This window comes from Sapajus apella, unplaced genomic scaffold (assembly GCF_009761245.1).
Source record: "Sapajus apella isolate SASKATOON/1434 unplaced genomic scaffold, GSC_monkey_1.0 scaffold42, whole genome shotgun sequence".
Classification (NCBI taxonomy): Eukaryota; Metazoa; Chordata; class Mammalia; order Primates; family Cebidae; genus Sapajus; species Sapajus apella.
The window spans coordinates 14,290,877-14,301,261 of record NW_022436982.1 but is presented as its reverse complement, the minus strand read 5'-3'; positions in this window follow the sequence as shown (position 1 = coordinate 14,301,261).

Genomic DNA, 10,385 nt, shown 5'->3' with positions numbered 1-10,385 from the left:
CCCCTCCCCTCCCCTCCCCTCCCCTCCCCTTCGCTTTCCTTCCCTTCCCTTCCTTCTTTCTCTTATTTCACGGAGTTTCATTCTTGTTTCCCAGGCTGGAGTGCAATGGCACGATCTCAGCTCACTGCAACCTCTGCCTCCTGGGTTCAAGCGATTCTCCTGCTGAGTAGCTGGGCAGAGAGCCTCCTGGGTAGCTGGGATTACAGGTGCCTGCCACCATGCACAGCTAATTTTTTGTATTTTTAGTAGAGACAGGGTTTCATCATGTTGGCCAGGCTGGTCTAGAACTCCTAACCTCAGGTGATCCACTTTTCTTGGCCTCCCAAAGTGCTGGAATTACAGGCATGAGCCACCACACCCAGCTAGTAAATCTCTTTCTGCTTAGCCTCACGTTCTATTGATTTGGTTTCTCTGGAAAACCCTAATGCCGATGGCTATGGGGATTAACTGAAATTACAGTGCAGAAGTATCTGGTACAGTATCCAACCAGTACCAAAGCATGTAGCAGATGCTCAGTAAATGCTACTCTGCAATCCAGTTCTCTCGGTCAAGCATTAAATAGCTTCCTCAGGACAGGAAGACTACTTCCCCTAGACCTGGAAATCCATCGGCTAGTCTGCCAGTGCTTCCCACTTTCAGTGGACTGCTGGGCTCTGTCACATTTTGTGATGGAAACATTTCCCAGGGCACCTTTCTCTCTCCCTCACCTGGCTGAGTCTCCCAGGTCTTAGAACAAGAAGGCATGTGCCTTTCTTTGTTCCCTGTTCACTAAGTGCCTCTGGGTGGGTAAGAGTGGGAAGAAGAAGATAATTCCCTCCCCCTCCTCCTTATCAATAGTCTCCGTTTAGCTACACGTGTATGTGGCATCTGAAAGGTGAGGAGGTGGGTTCATTATGCGTCTTCAGACACATAAGACCTCTTTTCATCTGAATGCTTCTTACCAACTGATGGCAATTAGTAGAATTATTTTTAGCATATCTAAAACCTTTCTCCTAGTGCACTTTTTTAAAAACAGAAATGCATTGTCTTGAAGTTCTGGAGGACAGAAGTTCAGGATCAAGCTGTCGGCAGGCTTGGTTCCTTCTGAGCACCGTGGGGAGGAATCTGCTCGATGCCTCTCTCCTGACGTGAGGTGGTTCGCTGGCTGTCTTTGGTGTTCCTTGGGCTACAGTAACATTACCTGATCTCTGCTTTTCTTTTCGTTTTTTTAGAGATGGGGTTTCACCATGCTGGCCAGCATGGTCTCGATGTCCTGACCTCGTGATCCACCCACCTTGGCCTCCCAAAGTGCTGGGATTACGGGCGTGGGCCACCGCTCCCAGCCACATTTTAAGGAACCCAATGCAACCCATAACAGGTGCTACTTTAGAATTCTCTTCAAGCGGTTGGTTCTTGAATCTTTCTGACAATATCCTAGTTATCTTCAGCAGCTCTACTGTTGTTCGGTGAAACCGTGTGTTCCAGGCTCACCTTGCGCATTTCCTCCCCGACCTGGGCTCAGCCATTACTCAGAAGCCATGTTTGTGCTTATTTATTATTTTTTTAGTTTGGTGAGAAATTGTACTTCAAGACCATAATCTGGGCTCTAAGGCTGCTCACTGCTACTGAGTTGGCTGTTGTTTCTAGCTCTTTTCAGTGGACAGGTTTGAAAGTCATGCAAGGGGCTAAGAGTTTCTCTCTGTAAATGGTTCTTTTTTTTTTTTTTTTTTTTTTTGAGATGGAGTTTCGCTCTTGTTGCCCAGGCTGGAGTGCAATGGCGTGATCTCGGCTCATCACAACCTCAGCCTCCCCGGGTTCAAGCAATTCTCCTGCTTGAACCCAGAGCACAATTTCTTCACTCCTGCTCCCCATGTCCACACGGCTGCCTCACAGGGCTCAAGTAGAGGCTGCCTCCCATTTCCAGGGGTGAAGTCATCCTTGGAGACAGCTTGAATGTCCCTGAGTGTCTTTGTTACCTGTTCATGTGCCCCTGGTCCACTGTGCGCTGCCAGGCTGTTCCCCCTCCCCAGTGCTCCCCCAGCTCCTCTCCAGTTCGTAGCCTGCAAGACCCACAATCTGTCTAAGTCTTCTTGGACTACTTGGGCCTCCATGTGTCTCAGTTTTCAAATCTGCGAAATAGAAGGAATTGTACCCATCTCATCAAGTTGGGAACTTTATTTTATTTTTGAGTTGGAGTTTCGCTCCTCTTGTTACCCAGGCTGGAGTGCAATGGCGCAATCTCGGCTCACCGCAACCTCCGCCTCCTGGGTTCAGGCAATTCTCCTGCCTCAGCCTCCTGAGTCGCTGGGATTACAGGCATGTGCCACCATGCCCAGCTAATTTTTTGTAGTTTTAGTAGAGACGGGGTTTCACCATGTTGACCAGGATGGTCTCGATCTCTTGACCTCGTGATCCATCCCTCGGCCTCCCAAAGTGCTGGGATTACAGGCGTGAGCCACCGCGCCCGGCCCAAGTTGGGAACTTTAAATGAGTAACAACCTAGTATAAGGCTTAGCCCAGCCAGCACTCACCAGTTGGAGCTTTTGTTTTTTATTTTATTTTATTTTTGAGATGGAGTCTCGCTCCGTTGCCCAGGCTGGAGTACAGTGGCGTGATCTCAGCTCACTGCAACCTCTGCTTCCTGGGTTCCAGTGATTTTCCTGCCTCAGGCTCTTGAGTAGCTGGGACTACTCGAGGTATGTACCACCACGCCTAGCTAATTTTCTGTTATTAGTTGAGATGGGGTTTCACCATATTGGCAAGGCTGCTTGCGAACTCCTGACCTCAGGTGATCTGCCCGCCTGAGCCTGCCAAAGTGCTGTGAGTACAGATGTAAGCCACCGCGCCTGGCCTGAGCTTTTATTTTTACTCTAGCCCAATAGTGCTCCATTTTAGCTGCTTTTAGAAATATCTTAGGAGGTTTTCAAAGAAAAAAGTGATGCTTATCCCCCACCCTAAGAGATTCCGACTGAATTGGCCAGGCGCTTCTTCCTTCATTCTCAAGTGTCAGTGATGCAAGGCTGTCGTGAGTGTGAGCACTCCCCTCATCGTTTGGGAGTGGTGAAGGGTAGCTAGGATTTACCCGAGGATATTAGGCATCTGTCTTCCCCACGATGGGGAATCCCTCACCGTCCATTTTTCCCCTTAGGCAAGACCCTTCTCCCAGTTTTCCTTTGTTCCTCTTCCAAGGTCTGTTGGGCACCATCAGTTGGCAGACAAATTGCTATCACTTTCTCATTCAGAGGAAGTCTATTTGCCTGCAGTATTTTCCTTCCCCACCATTTCCGGGGGTATCTCCACCTTTCATCTAGAAGATGGCCCACTGAATTATTTTCCTAAACTAAAGAGAAGTCTTTTTGTTTCTGAAGATGTTTTATGACAACAACCACAGTCCTTTTGTTTGTGCTTTTAATTTTAGAAATTAACATGATTTATATAGGTGCAGGCAATTCAGTAATAAAGATATCAAACCAACCTAAGTGCCCATCAAAAATGAGTGGATGAAGAAAATGTGGTATATACACACCACGGAATACTACTTGGCCATTAAAAGAACAATATGTCTTTTGCAGCAACTTGAATGGAGCTGGAGGCCATTACTCTAAGTGAAATAACTCAGGACTGAAAAACCAACTACCATGTTTTCACTTATAAGGGGGAGCTAAGCTATGTGTACACAAAGGCTCCCAGATGTTATATTGGACATTGGAGACTCAGGGGAAGGAAGGGGGAAGGGTGTGAGGGTTAAACAACTATATATTGGGTACAATGTACACTACTTGGGTGAGGAGTACTGAAGTCTCAGATTTTAGTGCAGCAGTCACTTGCGGAGTGTACTAGTGTACCTTGTACCCCAAATGTAGATGAATTCTATATAATTCATCTATGTAACCAAAAACCATGGGTACTCTCGTACCCTTAAAGCTATAGAAAAAAAAGAATAAAATAAATAAATATATATAAAGACACTGGTGCGGAGTTATAAACCATATGAATGTAACTTAATTTTGAAATTTTCTTTTGCTGAACATTTAGCATATTTCTAGTTTTTGATATTATAACTACCGTAATAATGAATGAACAGTATACATTTGTGTTCACATATCTGATTTTTTTCCAATGTGTTGAATCATGGAAGTTAACTTTCTGGATTAAAGACTATGCGTATTGTTCAGGCTTTTGACATATATTGCCAAATTGCCTTCCAGAAAAGTCATACTGATTAACAGTTTTATCACCTGTCATGGTATATCTTTCTTGGTATATTTTTTCAACATTTTGCACATTTTTACAAATTGTGAAATATATCACACATACAAAAGTTTATGTGACATATACATACATTTTAAAAGGCTAAACAAAAATAAAAAAACACCACATTCTCATATCCCAGCTGTAATGAACTAAAACATTACCAGTGTCTTTGACCCTGTCCAAGGGGTGACTGCCTCCTTTTGGTTTGTCCAGAACTCTCCTGGTTTTAGTACTGAATGTCCCAGGTCCTAGTTAACCGTTTAGTCTCTGGAAGCCTGGACAGCTGGTCACCTTACCCATGTGCTCCTCTCCAAATCTACCTCCTCCCTCCCCCAAAGACGTCCTGTATGGACTTCTAAATAATGTACTCTGAGGTTTTTCCTACATAAATGGAATCACACGGTATGTTCCTTTTGTGAGTCGCTTCCCACCAGCATTGTTTTTGAGCTTTGTCCTGTTGATGTCTATAGCCTCAGTTCGTATGCTTTTTCTGCTGACTGACATCCATTTGATGAATACGTCACGTTTCTCCATCTTCTGTCAATAAACGTTGCAACTTTTGTTACTGTGAGTTGCACAGCTCTGAACAGTCTTATCTGTCTCCTGCAGCAAAGGGCCGAATTTCTCTAGGTTATTTACCTAAGCGTTAAATTGCTAGAGGACTTACATGCCTCACCAGAAATGCCAAATTGTTTTCTAAAGAAGTCATGCCTGTTTCCATCCACTAGCAGTGCCTGAAAGTACCTGTTTTCCACACTGTCATGAAGCAGTGTCTGACTTTGTAACTTTAGACATTTTGGATGCTATGAAATGATATTTCATTGGGGGTGTAATTTATGTCTTCCTGATTACCAGTGTGATTACATTTTCAGAGGCTGATTGGGCGATTTCTGTTTCCTCTTCTGTGAAAGGCGTGCTCGTAGTGTTTGCACATTTTTCTATTGGGCCACTTGTCTTTTTCTTACAGATTTGTGGGCCCAGTATTTTTTGTTTTTATCAAGGTAAAACCAGACTAAATTGGCTTTCAGAATCACGTTAAAGGGATGAAAATTCAGAGGACTACACCTATCTAAGGGATGGACATATCAAAAGACAGAATGAAAATGCTTGTAGGCTGGGTGTGGTGGCTCACACCTGTAATCCCAGCACTTTGGGAGGCCAAGGCGGGCAGATCACAGGGTCAGGAGTTTGAGACCAGCCTGGCCAGCATGGTGAAACCCCATCTCTACTAAAGATACACAAAATTAGCCTGGTGTGGTGGTGTGGGCCTGCAATCCCAGCTACTCGGCAGGCTGAGGCAGGAGAATTGCTTGAACCTGGGAGGTGGAGGTTGCAGTGAGTTGAGATCACACCACTGCACTCCAGCCTGGGTGATGGGGCGAGACTCTGTCTCAGAAAAAAAAAAAAAAAAAAAAAAAAAAAAAAAAAAAAAAAAAAAAAAAAGGAAAAGCTTGTTACACAGTCACTTCAGCCCTCTTTATCTGTAAATGACTAATATTTTATGCTTTAAGACATGAAAGCAACTAACATTATCTTCTGCTCCGGTGGTTCTCAAAGGGTGGTTCCTAGGCCAGCAGCATCCTCATCATCCATAAACTCATTAAAATGAGAATTATTGGGCCCCACCCACAGCCTACGGAATTGGGAACTCTGGAAAGAAGACCCTGCAATCTGCTCAGCCTCCCTGCAATGATTCTGATGCAGACCAGGCTTGGGGGCCACTGTTCTACCCTGTCTCCTTGTCCCACCGGAGTGGGAGGAGCACTGACCGTGATCTGCCATTCTACAGGTCATTAGCACCCTTCAGCCTACAAATATACATTAGAAAGTGTTTTTTTTAGGAAAAGTTCAGATATTTGGGGCCCCAAGAATGGGATTTTCGGTGACCCAGCTCAGATTGCAGGGCACTTCAGTTTATGGGGTAACTATCCTCTCAGCATTCCAATTCTAAACTCGGACCTAACCAGAACATTCTCTCTGCCTGAAGGAGGCATTAAAAAGAAGGCGGCAGGAAGGCAAAAAGATAGGACATCCTGCCTGTGTGGGGAGACGTTTTCAGGGATGGTGTCCCTGTTGTTTTCTTGGGTCTGTGGGTGGAGAGAGTTTCTCTGCTTCTGGTCCAGGAGAGCGTTCCTTGTCCTCTCCCATCCTGGCAAGGCTGGGGCAGCTTCCTCTCAGGCTCTTTCCAATCAGGCACCACTGAGCCAGTGCCAGGAATGAGCAGTGACCAGAAGGCTGCCATGTGCTCCAGGGCCTGTGTCATCAGCCCTTAGGTTGCCCTTCTCTGGGTTCCTTCTCTTTGAAATCCCCCAGGACAGCTGCATCTCAGGTGACTCTCGTGGCTCACTGAGGGGCAGAGTCAGCCACACTCTTTATTTTATTATTATTTTTTTTGAGACAAGATCTTGCTCTGCCACTCAGGCTGGAGTGTAGTGGTTCAACTGTGGCTCATGTCGCCTTGAACTCCTGGGCTCAAGCAATCCTCCTGCCTCAGCCTCCCCAACAGCTGGGACTGTAGGAGCGTGCCACCACACCAGGCCAATTATTTTTATGTTTTTACATTTTTTGGTAGAGACAGGGTCTCACTCTGTCACCCTTGCTGGAATACAGTGGCATAATCACACCTCACTGCAGCCTCAAACTCTTGGGCTCAAGCCATCCTCCCACCTCAGCCTCCCAATTGGCTGGGACTACAGTTACATACCACCATGCCTGGCTAATTTTTGTTTGTTTGTTTGATTTAGAGATGAGTATCTCACTATGTTGCCCAGGCTGGTCTTAAACTCCTGGCCTCAAGTGATCCTCCTACCTTACCCTCCGGAAGTTCTGGGATTCCAGGTATGAGCGCTGTGCCCAGTCCACGCTGTGTTTTAAAGCACCTCAACTGTCCCTGGTTAGCATCCTTCTAACGCAGCCACATGAGTCTGTCTGGTTGCCCAGCTGAGAAGCTCCTTGGACTTGCAGGAAAGTGACGTCAAGCATGTGGCTGATGGGGAGGCCTTCCTCATCTGCACACACTGAGGTGGGTGGAGGGATGGAGATGTGAAGGTCAGGAACTGTTCTTATACCTGTTCTCAGCACTTTCTGGAGTCTCTTTTGAAACTTAAAATGACCCCTCTCTCTTACCTGTTCCCCGCACACATAGCAGCTCTCAACCTCAGCCTCCCTTGGCGCGCCTCCTCCACGTCCCCAGCTAGTTGGATCAGGGATTTACCCCGACCCAAGTTGGGCCCATCAGCATCCCTGCCCCAGGAGTCTGGACTGAGGCAGCTGGCCCGGCTCAGCGTGGCAGCCCGCGGCACGGCGGCCGGTTCCTGTCCCGTGGACTGGAGCAGTGGAGCGTCTGTGGGATATGTCGAGTCAGAGAAAACGAACAGCTATCGGCAGAGCAGGGAGTCTTGACAACTTTCTAGTTCCTTCCTGAAGTCCAGCTCTATAATTGCCCCTAAGAAAAACTGTTGAGTAGAGTTAGATCTCACGCGGCACTGGAACTGCAAAGGGGCTTCCCCCCACACCCCGTTTCTCCCCTTGGAGGCTGCATCAGCCGTGCTGAGTGGCCGCGCCGTTTATCCCTGTGCCCATCAGCAGAGAGACCCAGCTACCGCTTGATTTAGTAATGCATTTCCTTTCCTTACCACAGTAGCCCAACACATCTGAGGGAAAAGAATCATGAAAATGTCCCTTCCATTCCCCTGACTCCCCGCCTTTGAAACCACCACCACAGCTGCTAACAGAAGCGTCTTTATGTAGAATGTGTTGTGTCCTTTTGCAGAAGACAAAGAATTATTAAAAGAGCAGCCAGCTGCTTGTACTGGCAGGAGAATGAGAAGAGCCTGTTGTCGGGGCTCACTCTTCCACCCTTCCTCAGCTGAATCACCATCATCTTCCTCATTACCTCATTTTGCTTTCTCTTTCCCGGGTCCAGGAACATAGAGGCCATCGCTCGACCCTTTCACCTCCAACTCTGGGAAAACAGAACAGTCTAATCTCTCTTTCTCTGGTTAAACCTGTGTAAGTCTCAACTCTAATACTCTAAGAAAGTCTGACAGTTGATAAACTTCCCCTTGACTCATAATCATCCTCTGTCTCTCTCTTCCACAAACACAGAGATCACTCAATGTTCCAACATTCATGTAAAAAGAAGTCTTTTGTTCTAATCACCAAGAACTTCTGGAGAAAAGAAGAAAGGTGAGTATGAAAGCCTCTAGTTTATTTTCCTGTATCTCTGGGAAAATCCATGCCAGCTTTGTTTCCTGAATTCCCTAGTTACTAAATTGTGTGATTTTTTTTTTTTTTTTTTTTTTGAGATAGAGTCTCGCTTTGCTGGAGAGCCGTGGAGCGATAATGGCTAACGAAGGCCTCAACCTCTCGAGCTCAAGGGATCCTCCCCACTCAGCCTCCTGAGTAGCTGGGATGACAGATGCATACCACCACCTCTGGATTATTTTTTAAATTTTTTGTAGAGATGGAGTCTTGCTATGTTGCCAGGGCTGGTCTCAAACTCCTGGCCTCAAGTGATCCTCCTGCCTGAGCCTCCCAAAGTGCTGGGATTATAGGCATGTGCCACCACACCCAGCCTGAACTATGTGATCTTGGGCAAGTTATTTTATGTTTTTTAGGATTCTCTTTCTTCACTTGCAAACTGGGATGAAGATAGCGTCTATCTCACGGGCATGTTGTGGAGATTAAATAAGATAGGGAAATGGGTCTCAAACTTGGCTGTACATTAGAATCTCCATAGGGGTCCTGAAAGTCCAGCTGCCAGGGAGCACTCAGAGCAGTTAAAGCAAAATTTCTGCATGTGGGAGCCAGCCATTAATAGTTTTGAAATCTCTGTAGATAATTCCAACGTTCAGCTATATATGAGAGTGAGCGAGATACTAAAGCACTCAATGAGTAATTGAAGCTTTTATTAATATAATTAAAAATTGAGTGACAGTCTCCCAAATTTAATAGAGTGCTGAGATTGAGGGCTTCCAGGGACCCGGATTCATTTCTCCTTGAATGAATCTATCCAACAGTGACTGAGCTTCTACTATGTGCTAGGATCTGTGCCAAGATCCCCCTCTCTAGTTGAAAGGAAAAAGACCATATTGCCTTCAAGATGAAATTCAAGTTCCTTAGGGTGACCTGGCCTCCCCATCCCTCACACCCTACTGGCTGCCAGTGCCATGGCCCACATGCTGGTAAGTTCCAGCCGCTCCAAACTCTAGGGTCCTTCCAGGCTCTCCTGCTGCTGTGCCCGTCTCTTACTCTCCTTCCCTGTGTGTAGGATGCCCTTTCCACACATCTCCCCTGCTTTTCCACCTGGCCTCTCTCATAGGATGGAGTTCCTGATACGGAAACTGAAGAAAAGTGCATGCCACTATGGTTTGAATGTATCCCCCAGGTTTCATGTGTTGGAAACCCATTTTTCAAAGTCATATGTTGATGGCATTCGGAGATGGGGTCTTTGGGAGGTAATTAGGGTTAGAGAAGGTCATCAGGGTGGGACTCCCATGGTGGGACTATTGGCTTTATAAGAAGATGAAGGGGCCAGTCACGGTGGCTCACACCTGTAATCCCAGCACTTTGGGAGGCTGAGGTGGGCGGATCACAAGGTCAAGAGATCAAGACCCTCCTGGCCAACATGGTGAAACCCCATCTCTACTAAAAAAAATACAAAAATTAGCTGGTCGTGGTGGCACGTGCCTGTAGTCCCAGCTACTTAGGAGATTGAGGCAGGAGAATTGCTTGAACCCGGGAGGCAGAGGTTGCAGTGAGCCGAGATCATGCCACTGCACACTCCAGCCTGGTGCCTGGTGACAGAGCAAGACTCTGTCTCAAAAAAAAAAAAAAAAAAAAAAAAGAAGATGAAGAGAGACCTGATCTGGCACACTTCTGCCCTCTCGCCATGTGATAGCCTCTGCTGCATTATGACAAGAAGGCCCTCACCAGATGTAATCCCTTGACCTTGGACTTCCCAGCCTCTAGAACTGTAAGAAATACATTTCTTTTCTTTATAAATTACCCAGTTTGTGGTATTTTGTTCTAGCAACAGAAAATGAACTAAGACAGGTGCCCAGCACTGCCTGGCAGTCTCCACCCATCCTCTTGGATGAATGATCTGGCTGCTGTCCTATCAGTCTCAAGATTCTTTGAGCATCCTGTGG